At 43.6% G+C, this 27,794-nt stretch overlaps 1 long non-coding RNA gene and 1 pseudogene across 2 annotated transcripts; one reads left to right on the forward strand and one right to left on the reverse strand.

Annotated features, from left to right (window-relative positions):
• Nucleotides 1-10,699: 10,699 nt before the first annotated feature.
• On the reverse strand, nt 10,700-12,414 carry LOC306814964. The gene is made up of 2 exons (XR_013777291.1): nt 12,264-12,414; nt 10,700-12,094 (listed from the first exon to the last, which is right to left on the reverse strand). It is a non-coding gene; the product is annotated as an uncharacterized lncRNA (long non-coding RNA).
• Nucleotides 12,415-20,752: 8,338 nt separating this feature from the next.
• LOC306814958 (ketosamine-3-kinase-like) lies at nt 20,753-27,273 on the forward strand (annotated as a pseudogene). The gene is made up of 7 exons: nt 20,753-20,836; nt 21,715-21,953; nt 22,894-23,041; nt 24,411-24,502; nt 24,987-25,069; nt 25,450-25,560; nt 26,236-27,273. The product of its transcript is annotated as a ketosamine-3-kinase-like (transcript).
• The last annotated feature ends 521 nt before the right edge of the window (nt 27,274-27,794 follow it).

Raw genomic sequence — 27,794 nt, forward strand, 5'->3', positions numbered from 1 at the left:
CTAAAGAGTGGAATTTTTGAAACACCTGATCTGGTAGAAAACAGCCACGATCCTCTGAGTTTCCTTTAATAGCACCTGACATCCTTCCAGGTATCAGAACCGTGTATGAGAAATGAACAGCAGAATGTGGGCAGACAGAGAAATGGGTAAACCTAATTTTGTTCAGCTAATTTGTAATCATGAGGGAAGCAAGCAGTTCTTGGTGTGCACACCACTGTCTCTGCTTTCCTTTCGTGATGTAGAGTACCTGTGTGCACACTTGATGGGCTTTAGGTAATAGTTCCTTGAGTGGTCCAGCAAATTGATTTCTAGTTATTTTCACAGATGAGATGGTGAATCTATAGTGAATATATATTGTTGGAAACAATAAACCAGCTCCAAATTAGGTGACTGAATGACTTTTTTCCACTTTCATAACTCAGAGGTGTGGAAGCTCTCTGGACAGAGTTCTAGCTGTCCAAAGGAATTTCTCCAGGCAGCTCCTGCTCTGACTAGAACTTGAAAAGTTATATTTGACATTGTCAGTGGATAATCTGGCCTTTTAAGGGATGGTTCTTGCTGCAGCACTGATTTGCTGACACAGAGAAAAGACAGCTGTAAACAGGCAGTAAAAGCTGGTACTTCAGAGGTAGAAATAGGTAACTTGAATGTTTGTCTAGGCGCAGAAAATATTAATTTTCATCCCTTCTTTGGATCTGAGCTTGGAAGCCTACCAGAAGAGTAGCATCTTTGTGTAAACAGATTGGTTATTACATAAATAAAAGCAATCAGCATCAGTTGCATTTCCATTGCCTCAGAATTGCTTCCACCTGTTGTAACCTGATACCAGAGGTACATGGAAGGTCTTACCTCTTCCCCTACTGTCCCCATCCTATTGGCAGAGAGCCAAAAATCCCTTCCCTGACCCTTTCCTAGGAAAAGCCAAGACCTGAGATGTTCTTCCTCTTTTGCCCTTCCACCACCATGAAATAAAGAAAGGCAAGGAGCCGCTTTTGACCCTTGTGCTTGTCTCTATGCTAAACCGAGCTCCTTCTTATGGATACATAGGAAGAAGTTACAGTTTGTAGCAGTTGGCGACGCAATGTCTTGGGCTTAAATTAAGGTCCCGCTGGTAGCTAGAATCCCAGTTCCAGGAGTTCACGCTTGTTTGTTCGATCGACTACCTACCTCCGTGCTTGGTAGCTGTGATACAGCCCCAGGCAGGAAGGAGGGAGCTGGTAACCTTACTTTAGCGCCAAAGTAAGTCGGCTCAAAGATAAGCAGCTTTCACGAACCACAGCCAGGTCTGCAGAACAGGTAAAGTCCCTCGTGGGAGGCGGGAACCCCGGGAAGTGCCCCTAGGAGCAGGGAGGGGGGTTCCCCCACGCAGACTGGTGGCGAGCGCACCAGCAGGGTGGGCGAGCAGCCTGCAGCACCTCAGCAGCAGCCGCGATTTCAGAGGGATGGCTCCTCTGCATTCTGCGCAGAAACCGCAAAAATAAACCCCGCTCGGAGCTTTGCTGCTCACGGCTCAGGCATTGTGCAGTGACTGGGAAACCCCCCGAAAGCTGTGCAAGGCTGCAGGGTTCCCCCAGGCTTGGCACAGCTGGTGGGACGCGGGATACGTGACAAAAACCCCCTGTGTTCACTTTCTCCCGGAGATTTTTTTTTAATTTCGGGTCAGAAAAGAGTTGTGTGTTTGTGTGGGGTGTGCATGGAAGTGAGAGGCAGTGTGCAGATCTCTTTAGGACAACAATGGGCGCTGGGTTAACTGCACATCAAAAGAGTGTGTTTTCTCAAATTCAAGGAATTTTGCATGCTGAAAAAATTGCAGTTTCTAAAAAGCGGTTAAAGTATTTTGTTTTTTGGCTGTTTTCTGAAATTCCAAACTGTGAATTCCAAAATATAAATTCAGTTTTATTTTGGGATAATGTGGGAAATTTATTAACATATAAAGTGGAAAAATTTTACTCTAATGCTGCTGTGTTTCTTCCAAAATTTTTACAAATACGCAAATGCTTATTAGAAACTGAAAATAAAAGACAGCCACAAACAAATTCTTTAAACTACCCCACCTCCCTTCCAAAATCCCCTGTCCCTGAAAACAGTGAAAAACAAGAAATACCTCAGAAAAATACTAAGCTCCCGCCCGCCATATACCCAAGTTCTGAAAATTTTGAACAGCCTGCTGCAGGACTCTCTGTATTCCCGTCTCTTTCCCTCAGTTTACCTCAGGACCACTGCAATAATAGTTTGGCAGGAAACTTTCCTTTGTCTCACGGGGGGGGGACCGCGTGGCTCATGGTGGCAACCATGTTTCGGCTTCTTCATCTCTTAACCCTTTCTTCTCCTCAATCCCCTTCCCTGTCCCCTTCTCTCCCTCCCCTCCTAACCCATTCCTGCTACCATGTAACTCTACACCGACAGGTTTGGCTAGTTGCTTCTTCCCGGCTCAGGTTACAGTTTCTAATCCTTCTGATTACAGCGAGTGCCAGACTGACTGCCCAGAGGCTACAGACAGTCAAGGAAAAAAAAGTTCAGTTAACAGCAGTGACTCTGTCCCTCCGGAGGGAGAAACGGCACAGCCTCCCAGGCTGATAGATAAAGATACATCTAACCCTATAGCTCAGAACTTGGAAAAATATGTACCCTCACTTGCTCCTGTAGTTTATATGGGTAGAAAAAATGGTAATAGAGTTTATCAACCTTTGTCTTACCATGATAAGAAAGAAATTTGCAAAATTCAGAGGGATTTCGGCCGTGAGAGTGAAATTTTTAAAGGCATGATAAGAGCAACTTTTACTTCAAATGAACTAGTTCCCCATGAATTGAAGGACCTATTCAGGTGTCTGCTAACTCCCTCAGAATATGATTTATGGTTTAATATTTGGAAACATTCTTTAATGGTTCTCTTAACAAAACTTCACCAAAGCCCTGACAATTCTAAAGATTCTGATGATAATCAAATTACTTTAGGTCATTTATGTGGTGAAGGGAATTTCCATTGTCTTGAAAAACAGACTTGAGTGTTATCAAAATTGTTTTTAGATAAAATTTGCAATAGAGCTAAAAAAGCTTTAATTAAATACCAACTCTTGAAGTAATTGGTAGTTATATTAACGTTAAACAATATGCTTCTGAGAATTTTTTGCAGTTGTAGATAGACTTCACGCACAGGTTGAGAGACAAGTGCATGACCCAGCAATCCAGGCAGAACTGATTAAGGAGATGGCACAGCGAAATGTCAATGAAGCCTGTCACAGAGTTATTCTAAGCCTTCCTCTGTATCCAGAATCAACTTTAGCGCAAATGATAGAGGCATGCACCAGCAAAGCAGAATGGTTCAGTGCACCAGAAAGGAATCCAAGGCCAGCACCATCCAAGCCTGTAGCAGCTGAAGCACCACAAGCGAGGAAGCACCCAGTGCCACCTGAACAGCTACAGAATGCCACCTGCTTCCAGTGTAAAAAGCAAGGACATTTTGCTAGGGAATGCCCTCTTAACCAGAAACAAAAGAATTTAAACAAACAAAAAAACTGAGAGCATTCAGCGCAAAGACACAAATATTGTGAGCACTACTTTGGCAAAAGACTCTCTCATAAAAACAAAGGGGGAGGACGGGATAAAAGGTGTGGGTATACAAAAGGAATTAAATGTCAAATGTTCTATTAACCAGGTCCAGCAGCCTCGTGGCCGTGTCAGGCTGGAGACTACCAAAGGTTTTCATTTCAGGTCTACTGATTGGACAATTATTACAGTGGACCTGTCAAGCAGCTTATTAGACAAGACGATATTTCACACGGAAATGGAGAGTGAGTATTTTGTTCTGGGAGACACAGCACCCACACCTTTAGAAATTGAAATAGCTCCTATGATTATGAAACGGAAAATATCCTGCCTCATAATATTAGCATGCTGTTCTCAGCCACCATTCTACCTGGCAGAAGGGTGAATTTTAGCCCAGGCCATTGCCATTCCAGCAGAGGTCACAGCAGATGGTAAATCACCTGAGGCCTACTGGGTAGAAACGGTGGGTGAGGAAAAACCTTCTTTAGCATGTAACCTTACAGATAAATTAGATCATCTCCATATGGAAGGTGTTCTTAATACAGGGGCTGATGTAACAATTATTCCGGAAAGGATATGGACTTCACACTGGAAACCACAACCCGTGACAGGAAAAATTCAGGGTATAAGAGGAATTAAATTGGCAAAAATATAAAAAAATATTGTGGAAATTGAGGAACTGGATGGAAAACTGGCCAGTGTCCATCCGTTTGTTATAGATTACAAGTGTTCCTTATGGGGTTGGGACTCCATGTCTCAGTGGGGTATTAAAATTATTATCTCTAAAACTCCTTGGGATTTTTAGAACTGGCCACTGTGGAGTGACCTACACAGAAATTAACATGGCTAAGTATCACCTCTATCTGTGTACCACAGTGGTCAATGAAAAAGGAAATATTAAGGCACTTGAGCAGCTAGTAGAGGAACAATTGGCAAAAAAAAACACATTGAAGAGACAACAAGCCCATGGAATTCCCTGGTCTTTGTAATAAAAAATCCAGGGAAGGACAAGTGGAGGTTATTACATGACCTCAGAGAAATAAAGAAATTCAGGACATGGGGTCTCCCCAACCTGGGATGCCATCCCCAACAATGCTTCCCCGAGATTGGCAATTGGCTGTGATAGACATTAAAGATTGTTTTTTTCCAAATCCTCCTACCTGAGGGACCTGAGGACGCCCCAAGGTTTGCATTAGCAGTTCCCTCCCTGAATCGAGAAGCCCCAATGAAGCGGTACCACTGGAAAGTGCTTCCACAAGGTATGAAGTGCAGTCCTTCCATCTGCCAGTGGTATGTAGCCTCATTACTGTCCACGGTGAATGCACAGAGAGGGGAAGCTATCATATTGCATTATATTGATGCTGTATTAGTGTGTGCTCCCAATAACTTAATACTCCAACACACACTTGACCTAGTGGTTAAAGATTTAACCTCTGCTGGATTTCAATTGCAGGAAGACAAAGTTCAAAAGATGCCACCTTGGAAGTATCTGGGCTTGGAAATTACTGCACGGACTATTGTCCCACAGAAATTGGAAATTAATTGTAATCCCAAAACCCTAGCAGATGTCCACTCACTGTGTATGTCTTTGAATTGGGTAAGACCGTGGCTAGGCCTCACAAATGAGGACTTACAACCCCTTTTTAATTTATTAAAGGGAGAGATGGAGTTGGTTTCTCCCAGAGAACTGACCGCAGAGGCAAAAACTGCAATTGTAAAGGTACAGAAAGGATTGCAGAGAGGCAGGCTCACCGCTATTAGCTTGAGTTGCCTTTCAAATTCATTGTTTTGGGGACACTTCCACACCTGCATGATCTAATATTCCAGTGGATTGAGGGGCAGAAAGATTCGCTCTTAATCATAGAGTAGGTCTTCCTCTCCCATCAAAGATCCAAAACCATCACTCAGCCACAAAAGCTGATGGCTCAGCTGATTCAAAAGGCAAGGATGAGACTGCGTGAGCTGGCTGGTTGTGACTTTGAATGCATCCACCTTCCGGTCAAACTTTCTGAGGAAGGAAGGAACTCTCCTGAGAGGCTAACCAAAGAAATGTTTGAGCACTTGCTCCAGAGCAATGCCAGCCTCCAAATATTTTTAGACAGCTACAGTGGACAGATATCAGTCCACGGCCCAGCTCATAAGTTGTTCAATGAGGAATTCCACCTCATTCCTCGTGAAAAGAGGAGTCAGAGACCACTCGAAGCTCTCACAGTGTTCGCAGATACATCAGGGCCTCTCACAAGTTGGTGATGACTTGGAGAAACCCACAAACTCAGCATTGGGAAGCTGATGTTGAATTTGTGGAGGATTCGCCCCAAATAGTCAAGCTGGCTGCAGTTGTAAGAGCCTTTGAGAAGTTTTCAGAGCCATTTAACTTGGTAACTGACTCAGATTATGTTGCTGGGGTAGTGTCTAGAGCAGAGCAGGCAGTTCTCAAAGATACTGATAACGAGCAGCTCTTCAGGCTGCTCTCAAAACTAATCTATTTGGTTTCACACAGAGAGCATTCCTTCTATGTGATGCATGTAAGGTCACATACAGAGCTGCCAGGAGAAATTGCAGAAGGGAATTGAATGGCAGACCCCCTTGCAGCCCCAGCTGAGAAAGCATGCCTCCCTGACATCTTCCAACAGGCAAAGCTGAGCCACCAGCAATACCACCAAAATGCTCCAGGTTTGGTTCGTCAGCTCCAGCTAACACGGAGTCAGGCTCGAGCCGTTGTGGCCACCTGTCCCAGCTGCCAGCTCCAGGCCATGCCATCACTGGGAATGGGGGTTAATCCCTGAGGCCTTGGCAGCTGTGAAGTTTGGCAAACAGACATTACACACATTCCCAGTTTTGGTCACCTCAAATATGTACATGTAAGTATTGACACATATTCAGGTGCAATTTATGCTTCTGTTCATGCAGGAGAAAAGGCTGTTCATGCCAAACAACACCTAGTGCAAGCCTTTTCAATGCTGGGGATCCCTAGGGAAATCAAAACAGATAATGGCCCAGGATACATATCCAAGAAGTTCCTAGAGTTTATCCAGCAGTGGGGAGTGGAACATAAAACTGGCATCCCCCACTCCCCCAGAGGTCAAGCTGTGATTGAGAGTGCCCACCAGATGCTCAAACAGGTGCTGGCTAGACAGAGCAGTTCCACTGTGTGGATGTCTCCACAGCAAAAGCTCTGTAAAGCCCTGTTCACTGTCAATTTCTTTAATAGTTCATTTGAAAATATGAGTCCTCCTGTGGTAAATCACTTTAACAGCAGTAAACAGTTCAAATTGTCTCAGCATCCACCAGTTTTGATTAGGGACCCAGAAACCTGGGAAACTAAAGGTCCCTATGAGCTTGTTAACTGGGGATGTGGTTATGAGTGCGCATCCACTCCCTCAGGCCCTCGGTGGATTCCCCAAAAGTGGATGAAACCTTATGTTCCAAAAAATCCAGCTCCAGCAGAAGAAGGTGAGAAGCAAGTTGCCATTGCTTCAAAAAGAAGACGCTGCCGGAAAGAAGAGGAAAAATCTTCATAAAGAAGGACCTTCTGGCAGACAGAGACTTCTAATGTGTTTTAAAATGTTTGTTTTTCCTTTTAGAGAAAACCTACCCTCCATTCAACCCTGTAAAGAACCCCTTCCAAGTTGTCTTCTTGTTAACAAGAATCAGAAGATTGGTTCAATGAACTGTTCAAAGGCTGTTGGTTCTCAGGGTGGTGGACTTCTATTGTTAAAACAATTTTGTTATTCTTTGTTATTATTTTACTTGTAATAATGGCATTCGGGATACTACGTCACTTAGTTTTCAAGGCTATTAATGGTATCATTCCTTCTACCTCTGAAGTCAATCACATAGAAATGAAAAACATAGAACAATCTAATTCTCCCACCAATTACAAATAGTGGGCAAAATCATAATTCCAATCAAAATAAATTTAGTATCTTACCCTCACTTAATTAAACAGAAAACAGTGAGATGTTGTAATCTGATACCAGAGGTATAAGGAAGGTCTTACCTGTTCCCCTACTGTCCCCATCCTATTGGCAGAGAGCCAGAAATCCCCTCCCCGACCCTTTCCTAGAAAAAGCCAAGACCTGAGATCCTCTGCCTCTTTTGCCCTGCCACCACCATGAAATAAAGAAAGGCAAGGAGCCACTCTTTTGAATCCTCGTGCTTGTCTCTATGCTAAGCAGAGCTCCTTCTTATGGATACATAGGAAGAAGTTACAGTTTATAGCAGGGAGACATTGTAGTTCAGAGAATACAAACCTTGTAATTTGCTTCTCTTCATTGTTTTTTTTTGCAGTCTCCATTCACGAGCAACTTCCCAAATGGGGAACATATACCTGCTAATATTAATTTAGGAATAGTACTGACCCCAAGCCCTGGACCTTGCCGATAATTGTCCTCCTGCAAGCCTGACTGCCTGCATCGAGCTCCTTTAGACTGTTAGGTAGTTAGAGGCTCTGAAGGGCAGTCAAGGGGAGTGGAACAGGCTGCTGTTAGACCAGACTTAGCAGAGTCTACCACTGTGGTAGGAACACTCAAACTGGAATCACATAATGAGGTGGGAAAGGGCCTCGGGAAGTCTTCAGCCCAGCCTCCTCCTCACTGCATCAGCTGTGGCAGATTGCTTGGGGCTTTGTCCAGTTTCTCTTGAAAACTCAAAGTAAGGAAAGTGCACAGCCTCTCTGGGTCTGCACAGGAACTTCTGGAATCTAGTTAGTTGCACAAAGTGTCTGGCCTGCTGAAAACTAGTCTGCCATTTTAAAATAAAAAAACACAAAACAAAACCAACAAAACCCCAGCCAACCTCCAAACCAAACCAATGCTCTGATTGAATTTTGGCATTACAAAAAATAAATAGATCAATATTTTCTATCAAGAGTTATCACCACATGATCGACCTTTCTACCAGATGAAGAGCTGTTTGCACAGCAGGTGGGCTGATATAATGCTTATTCTCCAAAAATCCCTGGCCTGTGGAGCTGCACAATACCTATTCTAGGATCATGTTGAATATTAACCAGGAAGAACAGGAGAGTAACCAGCCCAGCTGTTGCCCACTTTTCTGCTCATTTGGAAAGAAGCACCAGGTCTTTGGATGGTCAGTTATGACTTGGGGGCCACTGACCACCAGAGACCAACAAAGAGACCTTAGGACAAAAGATCACGTGCAGAGTGAAGGAATCACATTAATGATTTGAGGAAAATGATTATGAGATCAATGTTTATTCCAGGAAAAACAATAGATATGTATGTATGTAACATAGTATGTAAAGATTTTAATAATCAGCATGCATAATATGTCAGAGGAAAAATCCCCTTGTACATCTGGCCAAATAAAGAATGCCGACTTCTTAATGCTATATTGGTGCCAAGCATTTTTATTTTACCAGTTTGTGGTAGTAACTTGATTCAGAGGAGATGAACTAAATCACCTAACCATATTGTGGCAATTTTGCCAGTGCTGTATTTGTGTAAGTTTGCACCTTCATAGAAGTTTATTGGTATGAAAAATGTACAGAAGTTTTCCTTGTACAGTTCCCAGCCCTGCCTCAGCACACACCTGTGCACAGACACACACGAAACTTGCACCCTTGAAGACATTTTTATAGGAAGCATTGGTTCATGATAAACCTCTTGTTTCTCACTACCTGAAGAATGACAGCAGAAGAAATTTCCTCGCATACTCAGTTGATAATTAACTTGTTGGGATCAGACATTCTGCTTCCCCACATTCAGCTTTAGAGACATCTGAGCTTTGTTTCCTGAGAATAGGGTAGAGTAAGGCAGTGCAAGGAGTCAAAAAGAACATTTAAAAAGTTCCATTTTGCCCATAATTCTGTTATATCTTCAGTTCCAAGAAAGATGGGAAGGTCAGACCCATATGTTAAAATAACTCACAGCTCAGTAGAGAGGGACAGGAGTGCCTTGCCTAGGTGGCAAATATGTAGAATCTTAGTGCAGCAAGTCAAGGTGATGACTGGAGACTAAATGCAGAGCTGTAGTGTCAGCACTGATTGCTCCATCATGATAAGATGACTGGTACTGACAGTTTTTTGGGGGGTTTTGTTTTTTCTTTTTTATTTTTTTCTCTTTTTTTTTTTTTTTTTTTTTTTTCCTGTAAACCAAGGCTGTCAGTGTTTCTGTATTTATATTTATGAGAAGAGTAGAGCTTAGGTTTGTGGTTTAGTGGTTAAGAGCAAAGCAGTGTGCAAATTCAAACAATTTAATTTTTGTTTTGATGACTTCTTTTTTTTCTGTGCTAAGTCTGAAAATCAAGCTTGACTTTTTGGAATTGCTCAGAATAAAAGATCTCTGACTTTGCTTTGGTGAGTTACCACTCAGAACCTGTTGCTTGAAATGAGTAAGCAAAGATGTGAGCTCTTTCAACCCTTTTTTTTAGAGAAAAAAACACCTGACTCAAACCTAATTCAACCTGTGCTGAATTCTCTGAAAAATCTGACTTATTGAAGGAAGTAACAGTTTGTGATACTTACGGTATCAAAATGTGCAAATTTTACAATTTGTTCAGACACTTGTTAATCCAGACCAATAATGCTATTACTGATGTTTTAACACAGTTGATAGAAATAAAACTACTTGAAATTTTGTCTTCAATCTTCAATGATATTTTGAATATGAGAATATTCATTTGGGGGAGGAACAGAATGCATTTACACAGTCCTGTTATGGGGTTTTTTCCAACATGCAGATCTTCTAATTTCTCTTCTCCAGCTGAAGCATTAATGTAAACTACCTGCTTTTAATGTGCAGCTCAAATGTAACAGTTTCTGCTATTTTGTTTAATTTTTTTTTTTTGCGTGATCTGAAAACATTCAGTTGTAATTTGCTTATACCATTCTTTGCAATTGTGGGACTGAAAAAATGACCAGAGGAATTTTTCCAAGCCATAGAACATATATAGAACAGTATTAAAATCTTTGTCAATATTAATATTTTGCTTTATATATAACTTCATTAAATCTGTGCTTTGTAATAAATTTTACCAAGCAGGCTTTCAGTTCAATTACAGCAATTTATTTTCAGCAAGCTAGACGAAGAAAGCATTCACTTAGGAAGGCAAGTTTTTCTACATACTCCTTGCCTATTATTCCACCTGAGCTCAAGAATTACAGTGTAATATAACAAAACTATCAGCTGGTGTATATAAGAGTATAAATGACTAATTTATTAAGGTTGATTCCTTCATTCCAGCATCACTGCTGTATCTTGGACTACATTTTCAAATATGCTCACATTTCAGCATCTCAGGTTCTATCAGTTACTGAGGGACCTTGGACCTTTGGAATCAGAGGATTGCCCCAACTGGGACTTCACCAGGCACTGTATGGAAGTAAGATCTGGGAAGATGCAGTTGTCTCCCAAAGTTGCCATGGGCTTGCTTGGTCCAGCTTTCATCACTTCCTCTGATGAGAGCCCCTCAGGGTGGCAGTGTTGCACAGGTGCCTGCCTTGGCCTCTTGCTGGGTGGGGGAGAATCCTGGGAGCTGGAGGCTCTCCTCTTTTGGGCATGCCGAGGCTTCCTGTGAGACTGGTCCCAGCCCTGTGCCTGGCTGAAGATGCTGCCCTGGGCAGACGCACCTGGCACCACTGCCTGCTCTGGCTCCTCCTGGGGCTGGTCTGCAGGAATGGGCAGAGGTGGGAGGTGCCTGGGACCCCCTTGGAAGGCAGCCTCTGATGTTCCTGCTTCCTCCTCCATGTTTAATCCTGCAGGGACACTGGCAGAAGTCCTCTCCTGGGAGCTGGTGAACCTGGAGCTGGAGCTGGTGCTGGCCACAAGGCTGTCAGTGTCCTCCCTGCCAATGCAGAAAGCAGCAGCCTCTGGGCCTCCTCACCAGCCTGGGCCACAATGACAGAGATGAGGCCATGAAACAGCAGTGCTGTGTGCTCTCCAAGGCAGTTCTATAGTGTCTGGACCAAGTTCTCCATGTTCAGACCATGGAGGCAGAGATCATGCAAGATGCTGCTTTGTGGAACTTGTACCAGCCACCACTGGTCCTGGAATATTGTTTCCAGCTTCTGGCACAGCCAGGGCTGCACAGGATCGAGGAGGTGCTGTTGTTGTTGGAACAGTGTCGCCCACATCTCAGGCAGGAGGCCACCCACAGGCTCTGGTCCTGCAGCACCCTGCTCAGCTGGGGATAGTGCTCCCTGTGGAGAAAGTGCAAGGGACACCAGAGGGCCATGGGGGCTGTTTTCATCCAAGAGGATAGGAGCTGCCCCTGTGTGGCTGCTAGTCTCTAGTAACTCTTCAAGGGAGATGACAGCAAACAGCAGATAGTCCTGTTCACCCCTCTCAGAAAACCTGACAGTCTCCATTGGTGTCCTGCAGAGTGGGCATGATGGATTTGTCTCTGTCCACCATAGGATGCAGCCCAGGCAGAACTGGTGGTGACAGGGCAGAGCAGAAGCCATGTCTTTTGGAGTGTCCTGGCAGATGAGGCAGTTGCTGTAATTTTCTCTGGCCATTTATGTGCCTGGCAGCATTCTGGGGAGAGTTGAGGATCAGGAGTTGCTCCCCTTCATTGGCATCACACTCTGCAGGAGAAGCTGTAGTCACTGACTGTTCCAGTGAGGGTAGGAAGGAATGGCAGGCCCCTGAAGAACACTCTCCCACCTCCCTAAGTCGCATCACCCACCCCATGGCCAGCCTGCAGGGACATTTTCCTGCACAGCTCACCCGCAGTGCTGTACCCGCAGCACCTACCCAACCAGGCAGGGCAGGGAAGCAGGAGTGATGCCTCTAGGATGGGCACTGAGAGCTGTTGATGGCAGCCCCCAACACACCATCAGTGCCTGGAAAAACCTGGTTTGACCCTGCAAACCCCAGAGTCTTCCTCAGCAGGAGTCAAGGCTTGGGCCAGTTATTGCTGGTGCCCAAACAAAACCAGTAATGGATGCGTTGCCACCATCTGCCACTTGGGATGTCACGCTCCAGAGCCTGGTGCTGTCAAAATGGGATGTTCCCCATTACAGGTGCACAGCATCAGGAAGGAAAAGAAAATAATTTTTTGTTTAGAACTTCTACATTTTTATGTTTTTCTCCCTTGGTAACGTGTATCATGCATCCATGGCTGTGTGCCTTGTCCCTGCTTATGAGACATTGCCGAGGTGTTCCATGAGCAGAAATGTGCTGGGAGCAGTCAGTATGGACTGCCCTGTGGCTGGATGGTGCCTCACTCCAGCCCTGCCTTTCCCTTGTGCAATGCCAGAATTTGAAGTATTTGGGTGGGGTGACCAGTCCTGGGTGAGAGGAAGGCCACTGTGCTCAGCTGTGTGAGAAAGCCCCTGCCAGGCCCCTCAGGCATACATAGTATGGGGGGACACCTCCTTGTGATCCCCATGCTGACACCCTGCAGTGGTGCCCACGGTTGTAGGGACACTCTTTTTGTGTGGGCAGATGACCCTTGGGCACTGGGACCAAGTGGGCCAACAGGAAGCTGCCAGCAGAAGCCAGGGGTGATTCCCAGTTGGATCCTCAATGTGCCTGTGACAAGACAATTTGCCCCTCCTGCCTACTCTACCTTGGTCATCTGCAGCAGTGTGACTGTGTGGCTGCAGCAGGGTTTTCTGTAGGAGGAGGGACCACTGACACGGCCCTGAGGCTCCAGAACCCATGGCTGTACCCCTCAGCATGTAGGTGCCACCAAAAATGGCGCAAGAATGGAAGGGTAAAGGTATTCGTAGGAATCTCGGAAACTTTGTGACTGACACAACAACTTATTTTCTTGTATTATTTCCTGACTAAAGGGTTGCAGGAATCCTGTTAATGCCACTGTCAGGGTGGCTGGGAGGAAGAGAATCCTGGGAGCTGGGAACTATCTTCTATGGGGAGTGCTGGGACTCCTTGGGCAAGAAGTTCCTGCCCTGGATGGGAGTAGAAGGTCTGCGGCTGCAGTTCTGGGCAGAGGCACCTGCCACCACTCACTGCTGCAGCCTCTCTGGGCTCTGTACCCACTCTGAGGGGTTGAGTGCAGGTGAGGAGCAGCTGGGTCTCCCAGTCCAGATGGGTGCTGATGTATCAGCTTTTTTCTCCACCTTGGAAGCTACAGGGCTGCTGGTGGGGGTTCCCTCCCAGGAGCTACTGGGCCGAGAGCTGCTGGACCTGGGTCTGGATCTTCTGGATCTTCTGGATCTTCTGGATCTTCTGGATCTTCTGGATCTTCTGGAGCTGCTGCAGCTGCTGGAGCTGGAGCTGGAGCTGGAGCTGGAGCTGGAGCTGGCCATAGGGCTGTTCTCATCCCTGACAGAGCCAGAGCACAGCAGCCTCTGGGCCTCCTCGCTGCACTGGTGCAAAATGACACTACTGATGCTGTGGATCAGGGGCACTGTGTGCTCATTGAGGAGAGGCTGCAGCACCTGCACCAGCATTTCCACATCTGGACCATAGATGCAAAGGCTGTACAGGTTGCATTTCTCTATGCCCTCAGCTAGCTACCAATGGTCCCAGTATATTTCCTCCAGCCTCCGAGGCAGGCATGGCTGCACGGGGTCCAAGAGGTGCTGCTGTTGTTGGAACAGTCTTGCCCACATCTTGGGCAGGAGGCCACCCACAGGCTCTGGTCCTGCTGTTCCCTGCTCAGCTGGGGACAGTGTTCCTTGTGGAGAAGACAGAGGTGCCACTGCTGCACAGTTGGGGCTGTTTTCATCCAGGAGAAAGGGAGCTCTCCCTGCCGGGCTGTTGGTCTCTGGTGACTCTTCGGGGTTTCTGATGGCCATGTCTATATAGCCATCTTCTTCATGGCCAGGAAACCTGACAGTCTCTACCAGCCTGCAGCAGAGTGGGCACACTTGATTTCTTCTTGTCCACTGCAGGATGCAGCCCAGGCAAAACTGATGGTCACAAGGCAGAGCAGAAACCATATCATTTTGAGAATCCTGGCAGATGGGCCAGCTCCACTCTGTCCCCACCTGTGCTCTGCAGAGCAGAGAGGTGGAGAGGTGAGGACCATGAGCTGCTCCCACTTGCATTCAGAAAAGGGGTCCAATAGAAAAAAACACAATTTGTTCTTAACTGTAACAAAGAAAATTCTCAGGTTTTATAAGTATTGCCTGTGGTTCCATCTCAGGAAATCTTGCTTCTGTGCTTCACTATTTTGCAGTGCTTTTCCTTGTGCTTTTTTGCATGATTTCTTTATAGATAATTTCCACTGTTTCTCCAGGGAAAGAAATCAAACCATCTACTAATCCTACAAGAAAAAAAAAATAACAAACAAACCCCCCAAAAAACCCCAAAACAAAATCAAAAAAACAAGACCAGGAAAATAAAATATGCACAAGGTTTTCCTGTTCATCATTTATTATAGAGCACCCAATCAGTACTGGGGCCAAAACACCATTTAATGTCCTCATTAATGACCTGGATCCTGGGACAGAGAGCACACTCAGCAAGTTTGCAGGTGAGAAACAGTGGAAAGAATTGCTCTATAGATGAGAGGTTTCTTCTGCTGTTTAGAGAGACCTCAGCAGCTTGGAGAAAAAAGCTGGTAGGAACCTTGTAAAGTTCCATAAGAAGAAGCACCGCCCTGCACCTGGGAAAAAATAGCCCCATCCACATGTTAGTACAGGCTAGGGAGCAGCTTGCTAGAGAGAAACTTTTCAAGAAAGGCCAACAGGTTCATGGACTGGCAGAGCATTGGCAGCAGTCAAGGGAGGGGATCCTTCCTCTCCACTCAAAGCTGATGGATTTCCTGTAAGAGTGAGAGCTCAGTTTGCCAAGTCAGTCCAGTGAAGGACCAGGAGGATGACTTCTTGGAGAAGCTGTACTATCTCAAGAGATCCCCCAAGTGTTTGGTGACCCTGCAATTCTGTGGTTCTGTGCAGGTGTATCTTGCACCTGCTGAAAAGCTTCAGATGCCATCTGAGGCAAACCAACATGAAGGCAATAAAAGACACTGAATGCAAGAACTGAATTGGAAAATACTGCTGCATTTGCATTAAAAAGTTTCTGTCTAGTTATGTTTCTTTATTTTAATTTCTGTTTTGATAATTCTTAATCATAGAATCTTTCTTCTGAAACAGGAGGAAAAAATTTGAAATAGCAACACCGTAAAACCACAAAAATATTGAGCACTAAATAATGAGCATTGAATATTCAGCTCTCAACATGCTGTATGTATGTATGTAATCATACACAGCCTGCCAGATTAATGAAGGACCTGGAAAGTTGCCCAGTATTTTTTTAATGTAGCTCTAAAATATCAAACTTCTTAGGAAATATAGAATACTGTAGCAGATTTGAGACCATGTTTCACTCATTCCTGGACTGTTCATATGCTACAACGACAAAACTGACAGACTTTGAGAGTTTGAGTCATTCGGGTCATGCATGCTTTTTTACACCCGTGGATAGGATCAGCACTACAAATAGTTTCAGGAAATCTCCATTTTTCCATGTGACTTATGATTTCTCTCCACAATCTAAACAGTGTCTGGCACATTTGTTTCCTATCCATCCAAAGCTGCTGGTTTTAACCCAGCAGAGGTACTATCTTTTCACGAATTTATTTAGTGCTTCCCTGAAATAGGACCCTGTGCCACACGGAATAACTTTGAAACTGGATCTGACTTTAAAGTCAGCCCTGCTTTGTGTGGTGGTGTTAGACAAGAATATTTAGAGATTGCTGCCAAATGAAGGGTTTGTCCTTCGTATTTGTCGTTATAGAACTGTATTTTCCAGGGACTCCTGTAGCACCAAGGCTAGCTAAGCACTTGCAGATTTAGCCATCAGACCCTTCTTCATTATCCCTCTCAAAACACATAGTCATGATCTGGTCTTTCTTCAGCAGAACTAGAAAATAGGAGGTACTTCTTGCCTGTCTCTGGTGGCATGACTCCCATTCATGCCAAAATGCAGGGGTGGCATTTGGTCACTTCATAAAAGATGATGAACAAATATCAAAGTGTGATTATTGGTGTCCTAAACACAAGTTTGAAACACAATAATTCTCCAAAAGAGAATTTTTAAAAAGTTTAAACAGAACACTTTTCCCTCTTTTAGACTAGCCTGTAAAGAAAAAATAGTATAATTAGCTATATCTTTTGGTTTACAGCAAGGACATAACTAACAATTGTCACGGAGCAATGTCAGCTCCTTAGTGAGCATTTTGTAGGCAAATATGCCACACATGTAACACAAGCAGCAGGCAAGAGAAGAGATGCAGAGGTCTGGAGCCTTTCATCACTCAAGGATCCACAGGATTCTGGGGCTCTATTTTTAAAATAAATATTAATTTTAAGACCAGTTATTTCAAAGCAGAAGAGAAAAGATTCTGCAAAGAACTCTGCTGGTCTCACAGTCTCTGAGCACTCTGAAGTGGTGGGTGCTCCTGAGTACCAGCTCCATTTGGAATATGCCACACCATTCTCCCCAATTTTAGAAACAGATCTCCATACAATATTCTTTTTCCTTTTATTTGCATAGCCAATCCCATGCCACTGCCACACTCTCAGATCCACAGCTGTGCAAAACGTAATCCCAGGCTTGGCTCCAGGAGACAAAGGGAAACCTTATGGAATTGGCATATACCCTCAAAATGAAATTTTTGCAAAACCTTTTTTGAGCAAAAAAAAGTTGTTAATTCCTCAGATTTCACCTGACTGAGCTGTCTGTGGATGCACAGCAGCACAAGATACATCCCAAAGAGAGTCTTCAAGAATGAGCTGGTTTTTTTCCTATTGACAGGTTTAACTATAGATCTTTGTTTTTGCAAAGCAGGAGAGCAGTGGCTCACAAAGAAGAAAATACCTTGTATTAAAATGAGTGTAAGTTTACATTTTCTGGTATAGAGAAAATGTTCTTCATATTGACTTCATAAGAGTTTTTTTGTCCTGAAGATGCTTCTTAGAAAAGTCTTAGAGTATCAGAAGACAAAACAGTCTCAGAGCGGGGAGGGGAGGTAAACTCTGAGTCTTGCTCAAGGCTACTTTAAGGCAAAGAACACGCTATTCTAAACTCTGCAGAAATGTTTGCATGCCCTAATTTTATCTCTCCTTTATAGTTTAGCCACAGCCACTCTGAAGTAACGAACAATATCTGCACAAAAATCTTTCCACATTAAGAGATTATTACAGGAACTGGACAATCAGCTAGCCATTCTATCAAGTGTAGTTTATATACTTAAAATTCAGGATTAATACCTGGAAGATTATGTATGTCATTACTGAATTGTAATTTAATTGAGGTTATGTAAATTAGTGTCAAACTTTTGTATTAAAAAATCAGCACTCTAACTCCTTTTTTTTTGTTAATGCTTATACCACATTTGAAGCTGTGTTTTATTGGTCTTTTCCTTTTTCAAGTCTTAGGTTTTGTGCATTAAAACAAAGTTATCAGTAGATACTGGAGACCCAGTACTTCTCCTGTGAAGTTGTGCACATTTTAAGAAAAATATTGTAGGAAATTGAAATATTTTATGGTAAGTCTGAGGCTGTTTTCTTTCTTGTTAATTTAATCTCTTTGCCTCAAGTGATAGAAGGGCTAGAAATTTACATAGAAGAACAAGAAATCACCTTGTTTTGGAGAGTTAGAGAGGCAGAAACTCACCCCTGCTACTTCAGCCCCCATTGCAGTGATGGCTAAAAGTACTTGCTTGTGGCTGCAGGTTTTTGCTATAAAATTGCTACTTCCATTGTGGAAGATAAGAGCATTTACCAATCTAGTAGTCCCTCAGCATTAATTATATTGGGGAAATGAATTTTTTACAAAAACAAAGCATATCTAGGTTTTGGGCATTAGATAATAATTTACACATTAGTATTGATTTATATGCTACTATCATTTACATGCTATATACTATAAAGTATATACTATAAAGTATATAGTATATTTTTACATGCTAAAATTTTCTTTTTTTTAAGAGAGAGGTAAAGAAGGTATTGCTTACATGAAATATGTATTGAATTTGTTTTCTCTGTGTGCCAGAAATACAACAAAGATGACATGTCTATAACAATAAAATACTATGATTACCAAATAGCAGAAACTTTAATTTCACGCACCTTTTTGGTTTCTTTTAATGTAAATCCTTGCTTACTTTATCCTGTGAAAGCACAGATTATTTGGTCAAAACTGAGCCAAATCTTTGAGTGCCTCACAGCATTCAAAATGCTGCCAAGTGGAAAGGGAAGCATTATGTTTTCAAAACTAATTTTGGGGCTTCTGACAAGACTTTTGTAGTAGGGCTACAGTAGGGCAGACTTCATCTCCAGCATCAACTCACCCTGTTGTGTGTCACTGTGAACCAGAATATGTTTCCCTTCCAGAAAACAGGTATTCAGGTAGCTGGGATCAGTGTGATTTTTTTTTCCCTACATTTATGGGTTCAAAGACACTGCATTCCTGGAAGTGTAGAGGTAAGCAAGGTGCATCCCTTTCTGTTGCATGGATGAAACAGTTATGTTTCCTACTTGAGACCATGTTGGCCCTTGGGTTAGTGCAGTTGTTTTCAGCTCTGCACTTCAGTGGCAAAAGAAGAGAAGCTCTCCCATGCACACTGCACTCCCCAGGGTGTACCTGCCATTGGTCCTGAGCACACCCATGCCCAAGTGCCCAGGGCTGTTGAACTCACTTTGGTCCTGCTGGACTGGGGACTTCCCATCTGATAAATAATGTGGCTGCTCAGCTTAAAATGCTTAAAATTCTCCATACTGGAACCTATTCTGGCAGTTCAGTGCCCTGTATCTAAGCCATGTGCCTGGGTCTGAAATGAGCTGCCGCTTGGGACACAGCGTGCTGCCACAGCTGCTTCAATGTGTGTTACCATTCATAGCCCTGTCCTTACTCCACCGACACCCAGCACAACTGTTGGATTATTTTCTTCACTCCCCCCTTCCATAGTACTGACCTGTACTGGCCTGTACCCTCTGGGTAGCAGGCTGTGCCTACATTGCAGCTGAAGATCCGTACTGCTGCAGAGGTCTAGCACTGCAGTTCATCATCAGACCTGACAGGGCTTTAATGGGAGATTTTGCTCCACTTGCACTGAGCATTTCTGAAGCCTTGTGAGTATTCACGACAGCCTGTGTGCTGCAAAACAGCACTGAGACTCTGTATCTCTGTCTTGGTTTTAAGGACAGGTATCTGCCAATAAGGCAGAAGATTCTCTTTGAAAATGGTGAATGTAAAACCCTCTTTCCAAATTATAATAAATTTAAAATTAAGGGGCTTTCAGGCAAAGATGGGGGAATTAGGAATAACAGTTCTTTATTGGGAAAATAGAAATACAGTATTAGAAAAAAACAAACCAATCCCAACCCTGACAGAGTCAGAATACAATCTGACACCCCGTCAGTCAGGGTGCTGGGAGCAGTTCCATTAAATGGTGGCTACAGTCCTCCTGCAGTGGTACTGTTCAGCTGAAACAGTGCTCCTGTAGAAGGGTGCAGCCTTCTTCCAGAAGTCCAGGGATGATCTAGAAAGGTCTGGCTTCTTGTCCTGGTTTGAAAGGACAGGTATCTGCCAGTAAAGGCAGAAGTTACCCTTTGAAATAGAGACTTTAATTCTACTCCCCCCAAGTATTATAATTTTTTGAATCAAGGACTCTGAGGCAGAGATAAGGGGGTGGGAATAACAGCTCTTTTACTAATATATCTAACCGTACAAGCAGAAAACAACAGCAGTTGCTAAAATTTTGTTAAAATTACTAACAGAACAGAATAGATAACTCGGTTTCAGTCCCTTCTTTAGCTGCAAGCACTCTGTCTCTGTGCTTAGTCCCAGTCCATTAGCTGCAGAGGGCAGGCAGGAGTGCAGACGGGAGGGGGCAGCAGCGGCCACGCCGGTCTCGGTGGGAACGGGCTGGAGCGGCGGCTCCTCGCTCACCATGTGGGTTCTGGTGGTCAGCTGTGTCCGCAGAGGCAGGAGGCTGGAACGGGGCAGATGCAGGGCAGGTGATCACAGACCGTCTGGCTCTCCTGTGTTCCACAGCGGGGCCTGCAGACGGGGCGTCCTGCTCTGGGTTCACCGGAAAGATGAGTCCCCTCCTGAAGCCTGAGAGGCCCCTCTGAAAGCCGCTGCAATTGACCCCTTTTGTCTGGAGTCATCAGAGATCCTGGGTGTAACCTGGCCTGCTCCATTGGCATGATAATGGGAAAAATTCTTTCAATTGACACAGTAATAGAAAAACACTCAGCCCCCAACACTCATCAAAATTGGTAAAGTGTAATAGTGGCAGAGGAAACTGTGTTCACCAACTCATGGGCACCAGCTCGAGAAACACCCCAACTAAACAGATGAGTGAAGGGCTGGAGCACAAGTTCGATGAGGAGCAGCTGAGGAAGGTGGGAAAGGGACTCAACCTGGAGGAAAGGAGGTTCAGGGGATCCCTTCTGGCTCTGCACAGCTCCCTGACAGGAGGGGACAGCCAGGGCATCGGGCTCTGCTCCCAGGTAACAGGGACAGGAGGAAAGGACACTGTCTTAAGCTGTGCCAGCAGATGTTCATATTGGAAGAAATTCCTCACAGAATGGGTGATTAGACACTGGAGGGGACTGCCCAGGGAGGTGCTGAAGTCACTGTCTCTGAAAGTCTTTAAGGAACATGGCACACCGATGCCATGGTCTGATCGACAAGGGGGTGTCTGGTCACTCACTGGACTTGATGATCTCAGAGCTCTTCCCCAATTAGTCTAAGGAGAGACTTCATTGATGTATTCAACTTTGTGAGGGAAGAGAAGGGACAGACACTGATCTCTGCTCTGTGGTGCCCAGTGACAGGACCAAACAGGACCTGAAATTGTGTCAGGGCAGGTTTAGGTTGTGTTTTAGGAAAAGCCTCTTCCCCCAGAAGGTGTTCGTGCACTGGAACAGGCTGTGTGTGACGACAGGGGAAGTGGTCACAGCACCAACCTGACAGAGCTCAAGGTGCACATTTGGACACGCTCTCAGGCACAGGCTGTGATTGTTGGAGTGTTCTGTGTAGGGGCAGGAGTTGGACTCGACGAACCTTGTGAGTCCCTTCCAACTCAGAACGTTCTGCGATTTTGTAACTGATTCTGTCATGACCACAAGAACGAAACTGAACACGCGAGCAAATTGGTGCGTGAGGAGCGAGAGCACCCTTTGACAACAGCGCCTGGGTTATCTGCCGGGCTCCTTTAGCTGTCTCATCCTCTTTGGCTGCCCTTTAGACGACTTAAGTGTCCCTTCCCCTCCTTCAGTCTCCCTTTGACCCCCTCAATCACCTTTTCTCCGACCCAACTGCCTCTTGCCCGCCCCTTCTCATCCCGCCTTTGCCCGTGCCTTTAATTCCTTTCCCGGCCGTGGATCCCTTCATGGTGGCCATCATGGAGGAGGCGCTGAGGCGAGCGCTGGGCTCTGCGGTGCTGCGGCCAACAGGGCATCAGCCAGCGCCAGAGCTGCGACACGGTCCGCGACCAGGTGTTCGTGAAGAGCAGCTGTGAGGGGGAGGTGTGGCGGGGTAGGAATTGGGGCTGTCAGGGCTGGGGTCAGCATCCCTGGGTTGTGCCTGTCCTGGTTTGGCAGCAGGAGCAGGGCCGTGACCAGGCAGTCCTCTGTGCTGGGCGCTGCTGTGGCACCTCGAATTCTCGGGGCGGTTTTTGGCATCTCATGACAAGAACGCACTGAGGTCCTTGGACATGTCAAAAGAAGGGAATGGAGGTGGGGAAGCGGGCACCAGGAGAGGCTGAGGGAGCTGGGAAAGGGGCTCAGCCTGGAGGAAAGGAGGCTCAGGAGGGACCTTGTGGCCCTGACAGGAGGATGCAGGGTCAGGCTGTGCTTCCAGGGAACAAGCGAGAAGAAGCAACTTCAAGTTGTGTCAGGGGAGGTTTAAATTGGATGTTGGAGAAAATTTCTTCACACACAGGGTGGTCAGGCATTTGCACAGAGTGCCCAGGTTGGATTCAGGGATCTTACAGGGCTTTTTCACCCTTAATTGTATGGTTCTGTGGCTGCAAATGAAGCTGTTTTTGAACCTTGACTCTTTTACTTGATCTGGAAAGTCATGGTGTCTGTGAATGTCAGCACCATTCTTCTAAACTCTGAACTAGTGGTGTATATTGTCCATGGTTTCCTAGACATTTGCTGTATTAATGGAATAGTTAATAAATGTATTAATATATTAATACATTTTATGGGCATGCAGTTTGCACTCCTTCAACAGTAAACAGTTTCTAAGTTATAGAGAATACTAGAGCCTAAGTTGCTTTTCACATTGTTTTATAAAGTGAAATGTCTGTAACTGTAAAATTGTCAAGCCCTATGGTACAGTTCTGTCTGTATCTTGTGCATCAGTAAATATTTGCTCCAAACTTATTTTATTTTACTTTATCTGTAACTGATGGTTATAGAGACTAATGCTTTTCTTTAATATCTGGCAGGCCAGAAAAAGGGCAAGAAATGGCAATTTTGGAAGCCATCCTGAAAACACAGGCAGTAAATAGTGTCTAAACCCATCAAAGTTGTAGAACTGCCTAGGAACAATACTGTGCTGGTAATGGAACATTTGGAAATGAAGAACTTAAACAAGTAAAATAGTTACTTTTGCCTCCTTTGACCAGAAATTTTGGCTATTATGTCAATTAAATCACTTGTTTTGATAGGAGAAACTTGTGTAATTTTATACAAAGTTAGTCAAGGGACATATGGGAAGTTATACCGCAGAGAACTGTATAAAATACTTTATAATGCCTCACCTAGCAAACAGATAATATATCAACAAGTCAGTCTGGGTTTTGGTTACTTTTGGCTTGGTTTGTTTAGGTAATTAGTGGTTTTTACAATAGGGTTCCTTTTTACAGGAAAATCATCTGATCACCTGTTTTGTGTACTTGTCTTTGATATAAGAGCCAGTGCTCTAATGCTTGCCATGAGCATGCAGAGGCACTTTCCCAGTTAAATTAATCTTGGTTTCAATATTTTTGCAACTCTTAAACTTCATTTTGATAGTTTCGAATTTTTGACCTTTCTCTTTGACTAGCACTTAATATGGTGAAGAACCATTTGATTCCACTGGAGAGGTGATCATGAACCAATTTCTTACCTCACTTTCTGAACTTCTGTAGCTAGTTTAAAGTCTTGTCCCACATTCTGGTCATTGCTAGGGTTTCTGATTCATGAAGAGCTCTCAGTGGGTCCCAAGAGAAAGGGCAGAGATCTTGCTGGTTTGGATTTCAAGTGGTACCACTGGGGTGCAAATTCTGGGGGGTAGCTACAATGTCTGTTAATAGGTACAAAATGAAGAACCAAATTTGCTTTAAATGACAGTGCCTTTAGAATAGAGACAATAGAGAAAGGTCAAAAAAAAAGGAAAAAGAACATAATTTTGTTAACATTGGGGACAACTGTAAGAGTTTTTTGCAATTACTACAAGACTTTTCTGAACTTTGCAGAGGATCAGCTTTTATTAAAAATAAAATAAAATAACCCTACCCAACACCCACCTTTGAGGCCTTTTAGAGAAGAGCAGCCAGAGATACAAAGAAGAGGATCAGTTTTGTTTTCTATTGCTTCCTATTTTCCAAGGACAGTTTGCCAGAGGGGAAAAAGAAAAGGCATAACATGTTCCACATTTTGGGCATGCTTTCTTACTCTTACTGAAAAAGCTTATGGAAGTGATATGCAGGAATTCGAATTAATAGTTTATCATTGTTAGTAAGCTTATGACTTCACTTTCAATAGTGTTGTCAGAAACAACCCAGTAAGTACATTTTGTTTATATTAATATGCAGTCTTGATAGAAAGACTAAGTGTTTATAATACTGGAATATTTTGGAAGTTATTTTGTTAGACATAGAGAACTTCTACTTGCTTCATAAACATTTTCAAGTAACTCCTGGAATATCAAGGTCTGGATTCGTTCATGTGTCAAGGTTGCTAACATTTTTTTGTTTCTTAGACATTGAGCACTGCTTGGAACTCATCTGGCTGATCTTCACCTTCATAACCAGCAGCTTAGAGAGAAGATGAAGAAAGGAGGAAGAACAGTTAGTATAATACACAGCTGTTAGCAAATTTAACCTAATGAATAATAATTTACCAAATAACTAAAATAGCTTTTGCCACTTCAGGACAGGCTTATCTTCTTCCACTAAAGATAGTATGAGATTAGGTTTGGATTAAACACACAAATGGGGGTTCTTTTTGCTTTTGTTTGCCCTGTTTGGATCTCTGTGAGCAAAACACACATTCAATTTGGGAGCCTGAATCACAGTCTCTACAAGGACATGGTATCAGAAGAGATACAGTACCTCAAAACACAAAAATGAAGAGTATAACATGGCTGCTTTATATTGAGCTTTAAATTTTAAAGCCAGCAGCAGCAATCACTGTAACAAAAGAACATTGAAGTGCAATTTGTTTTATACTCAGTGGAAGTAGCATTGTACCTGTATATAATTTTTAAGGTTAATTTTGCATTGTGGATGCTCAGTATTTTGTCATTGGTATTGAATTTCTGTCTTTGTTTTGAAAGGTAAAGGACAAGGGCATATGGAACTCCAGTTTGTGGATAGGTTTGGCTTTCATACTGTTACCTGCTGTGGTTATCTTCTGCAGGTAGGTTAGTACTTCATCAGACTGATAGAATGTTAAGTTTACCTAATTTCTCTTTGACACAAAAGGTCAAAATTATCATAATGCAAATAAATGAATTTCTATGGAGCCATGAATAAAAAAAAGCATGGTTTGTCCTGCTAAGAAAAGTACTGCTTCAGACAGCACTTACACCTGCATTGAACACTGATGGCTCTTCAATTTTCTGCATTTTAATAAAAGAGAGAAAATTATTTATTCCCCCAATTCAATGTTTTAACATAACATTCAGTTAAATGGCACCAGCACAAAGGCTGTGTGATTCTCAAAAGGTTTATTTGAAAAAGAAGAAAATCTTCCTTTTGTGCCATGTCAAACTGACATCTGCAGTGCTGTTCCCTCAGGTGAACAACTGGCAGAATGACTGGGTGAGTTTCTTTACCAGACAAAGGATCCAGCCCCAGATGGACCTGATCAAAAGGAACTCAGGAGACAGGGAAGCAAGGGAACTTCGGGCATAGGTACAGGCAATTCTCTCAGTTCTCATTATGCTGACAGCTGGGTATCAGTTATCTAGATTTTATTTTCTTAAAAACAAAGTTCCTGTTCGTTGGTTTGCACCAGGTTCTGTTGGTAAGAGACTAGTTTTTAAGGATAACACCCTATGCAAACATTCCAGAGTGAATTTCAAAGTGCCAGATAGCACTTTGCCTTACTGTTTGGGAAATCTTATAGATGGAGCTAGTATTTCCCACTCCCTGGAACACTTTCATGATGAGAAACGTAAATAAGCAGTACTATTCTGCACATGGTTGATTTACTGTTTGCATCTGGTTAAGTGACTGCAGTTTTGAGTACTTCCTCAAGGTTGCTGAGATGTGCCTGAGCCTTCTAATGATGAACTGGTGGTGGTTATTGTTATTAAATCTGGTCAATATTACAGCACCAAATGCAGTTTTAAATTCTTTACTGTCTTCCTAAAAGAGATTTGGGTGACTATTCTGCTGCTGGATTTTATGAACAGCAATCCTCTGGATTTGCTCAGCATTTCTGTTAACTTGATCCTGTGTTATTTGAAGTTACAGGTTTATTTAACTGACTTTTAAAAAGTTTAAAATATGAAGATAAGCCTCTACATTTTGAGGTGAATTATTGTAGTAATTTCCATGTCTTGCTTTTCTCTCCTGCAGCTGAAGATACCCAGTTTTTTCTGTGGTATAGAAATGGTTCCTTCTCTCCTGCATGGGGAGGAAATGTAGCTGAGGATGATTTTGGTTCAATTATCTTTGATCCAGCTTCTTTCTGTGGCCAATCAGATCTTGCAATAGCTGGGATGTTTGGTGGCTTCAGCAGTACTTTTTATTATACTTATCACTGTAAAATCCCCAGAGCCGTAGGGTTTGAGAAACACCTGGAGCTTTATCAGCTGTTCCACTACATGAACCACTGGAACCATTTTGGTTCAGAGTACAGAGGGTCTTCTATAAACATGATGAGAAATGTTGTAAAATAAGTTGCACCTTAAGCCAAATACTTTCTGTGCTGCTTGGAAAACCTCAGACTTGCTGATTCAGCTGAAGGTGTAATGTTAAAAAATCCCTGTGAGATCCTTGACCTTCCTGCTCAGGTGAAGACCTTAGAATCCATGAGTCCTACTGAGTACCAAGTGTAGCTTAGCCATCCCTTTTTAGGGTAGTTGGGAAAAGCTTTATCATGGAAATATCTGCAGAAGAAGTTTATTCATTTGCACAGTGAATAAACATCTCAGCATCCATAAGCGCTTGAAATTATGCAAAATACAAATAAACACTGAGGAGATGCCTGAAAAAGTTGCTCTTTGTGTTCTGCTGTGTCTTCTCCCCTCTTTCTCATCTGATTGTGAGCATGAGAGCAATGTTAACAACATGGTTTAAAAGCCAACAGGAAAATAATGTAATGGAACTGTGAGAAGGGATTTGTATGGAGACTGTTCTCTTCTAAAGTGTTCTGAAATTTTAGTGCCTCCTGGCATGTTTGTAGGCTGTTCTGTGCTTTCGGGTCAGAAGAGAATTAGTTCTTGTCTTTTTTTGGATTATGTTCTTGTCCAGTAGTGTGCATTCTTAGAGAACTCTCCAGGTAAGGCACTTTGTATGTGCGTATCTTACGGAGCTGTATTCTCTCACCACTCTAAACAGAAGATGCTTTTTGACTGTTGCCACTGCCACACAACAATGCTATCTGGTCATGGTGCAGTCTTCACATGTATTTTCTGTAGCTTTAGAGTACAGATGCCATAAGATAACATTTTATTTCAGTCCTTGTGGAGAAATACTAAAAGACAAGTCTGAGCAACGAGAAGTGTCTGTGGTGGAAGTAGTTCACCAGAAGCAAACTGCAGCTCCAGGAGCAGGGACACTGAGGGAGCTTGGTATCTTGCCCCAAGAGAGGAAGGAAATGAAGGATGGAGTGGCATGGAGGTGGTGTGGCCATGCTCTGTTTAAAGCAAAGCAACCAGTGGGAGCTAAGTCAAGGAAGGACCCATCCAGTCACCAAGAGCTGAATTTTGTTTCACTGGCTCGAAGATACATAAAACTCTTCACACCTGCTAGTGAGGTAAAACCTGTGCATGCTTCACATATGTAATCATGAAATTACATCAGCTGGAACTTCTGTCTTTTCCCCATCCTCAAAGAAAACTATAAATACAACATAGGAGGGGAGGTAGGTCAGAGGAGTATATCCATGCCTTGTATATCCTGGCATGGCTGAT

This window comes from Erithacus rubecula, assembly GCF_903797595.1.
Source record: "Erithacus rubecula genome assembly, contig: SUPER_Z_unloc_4, whole genome shotgun sequence".
In the NCBI taxonomy this organism is placed as follows: domain Eukaryota; kingdom Metazoa; phylum Chordata; class Aves; order Passeriformes; family Muscicapidae; genus Erithacus; species Erithacus rubecula.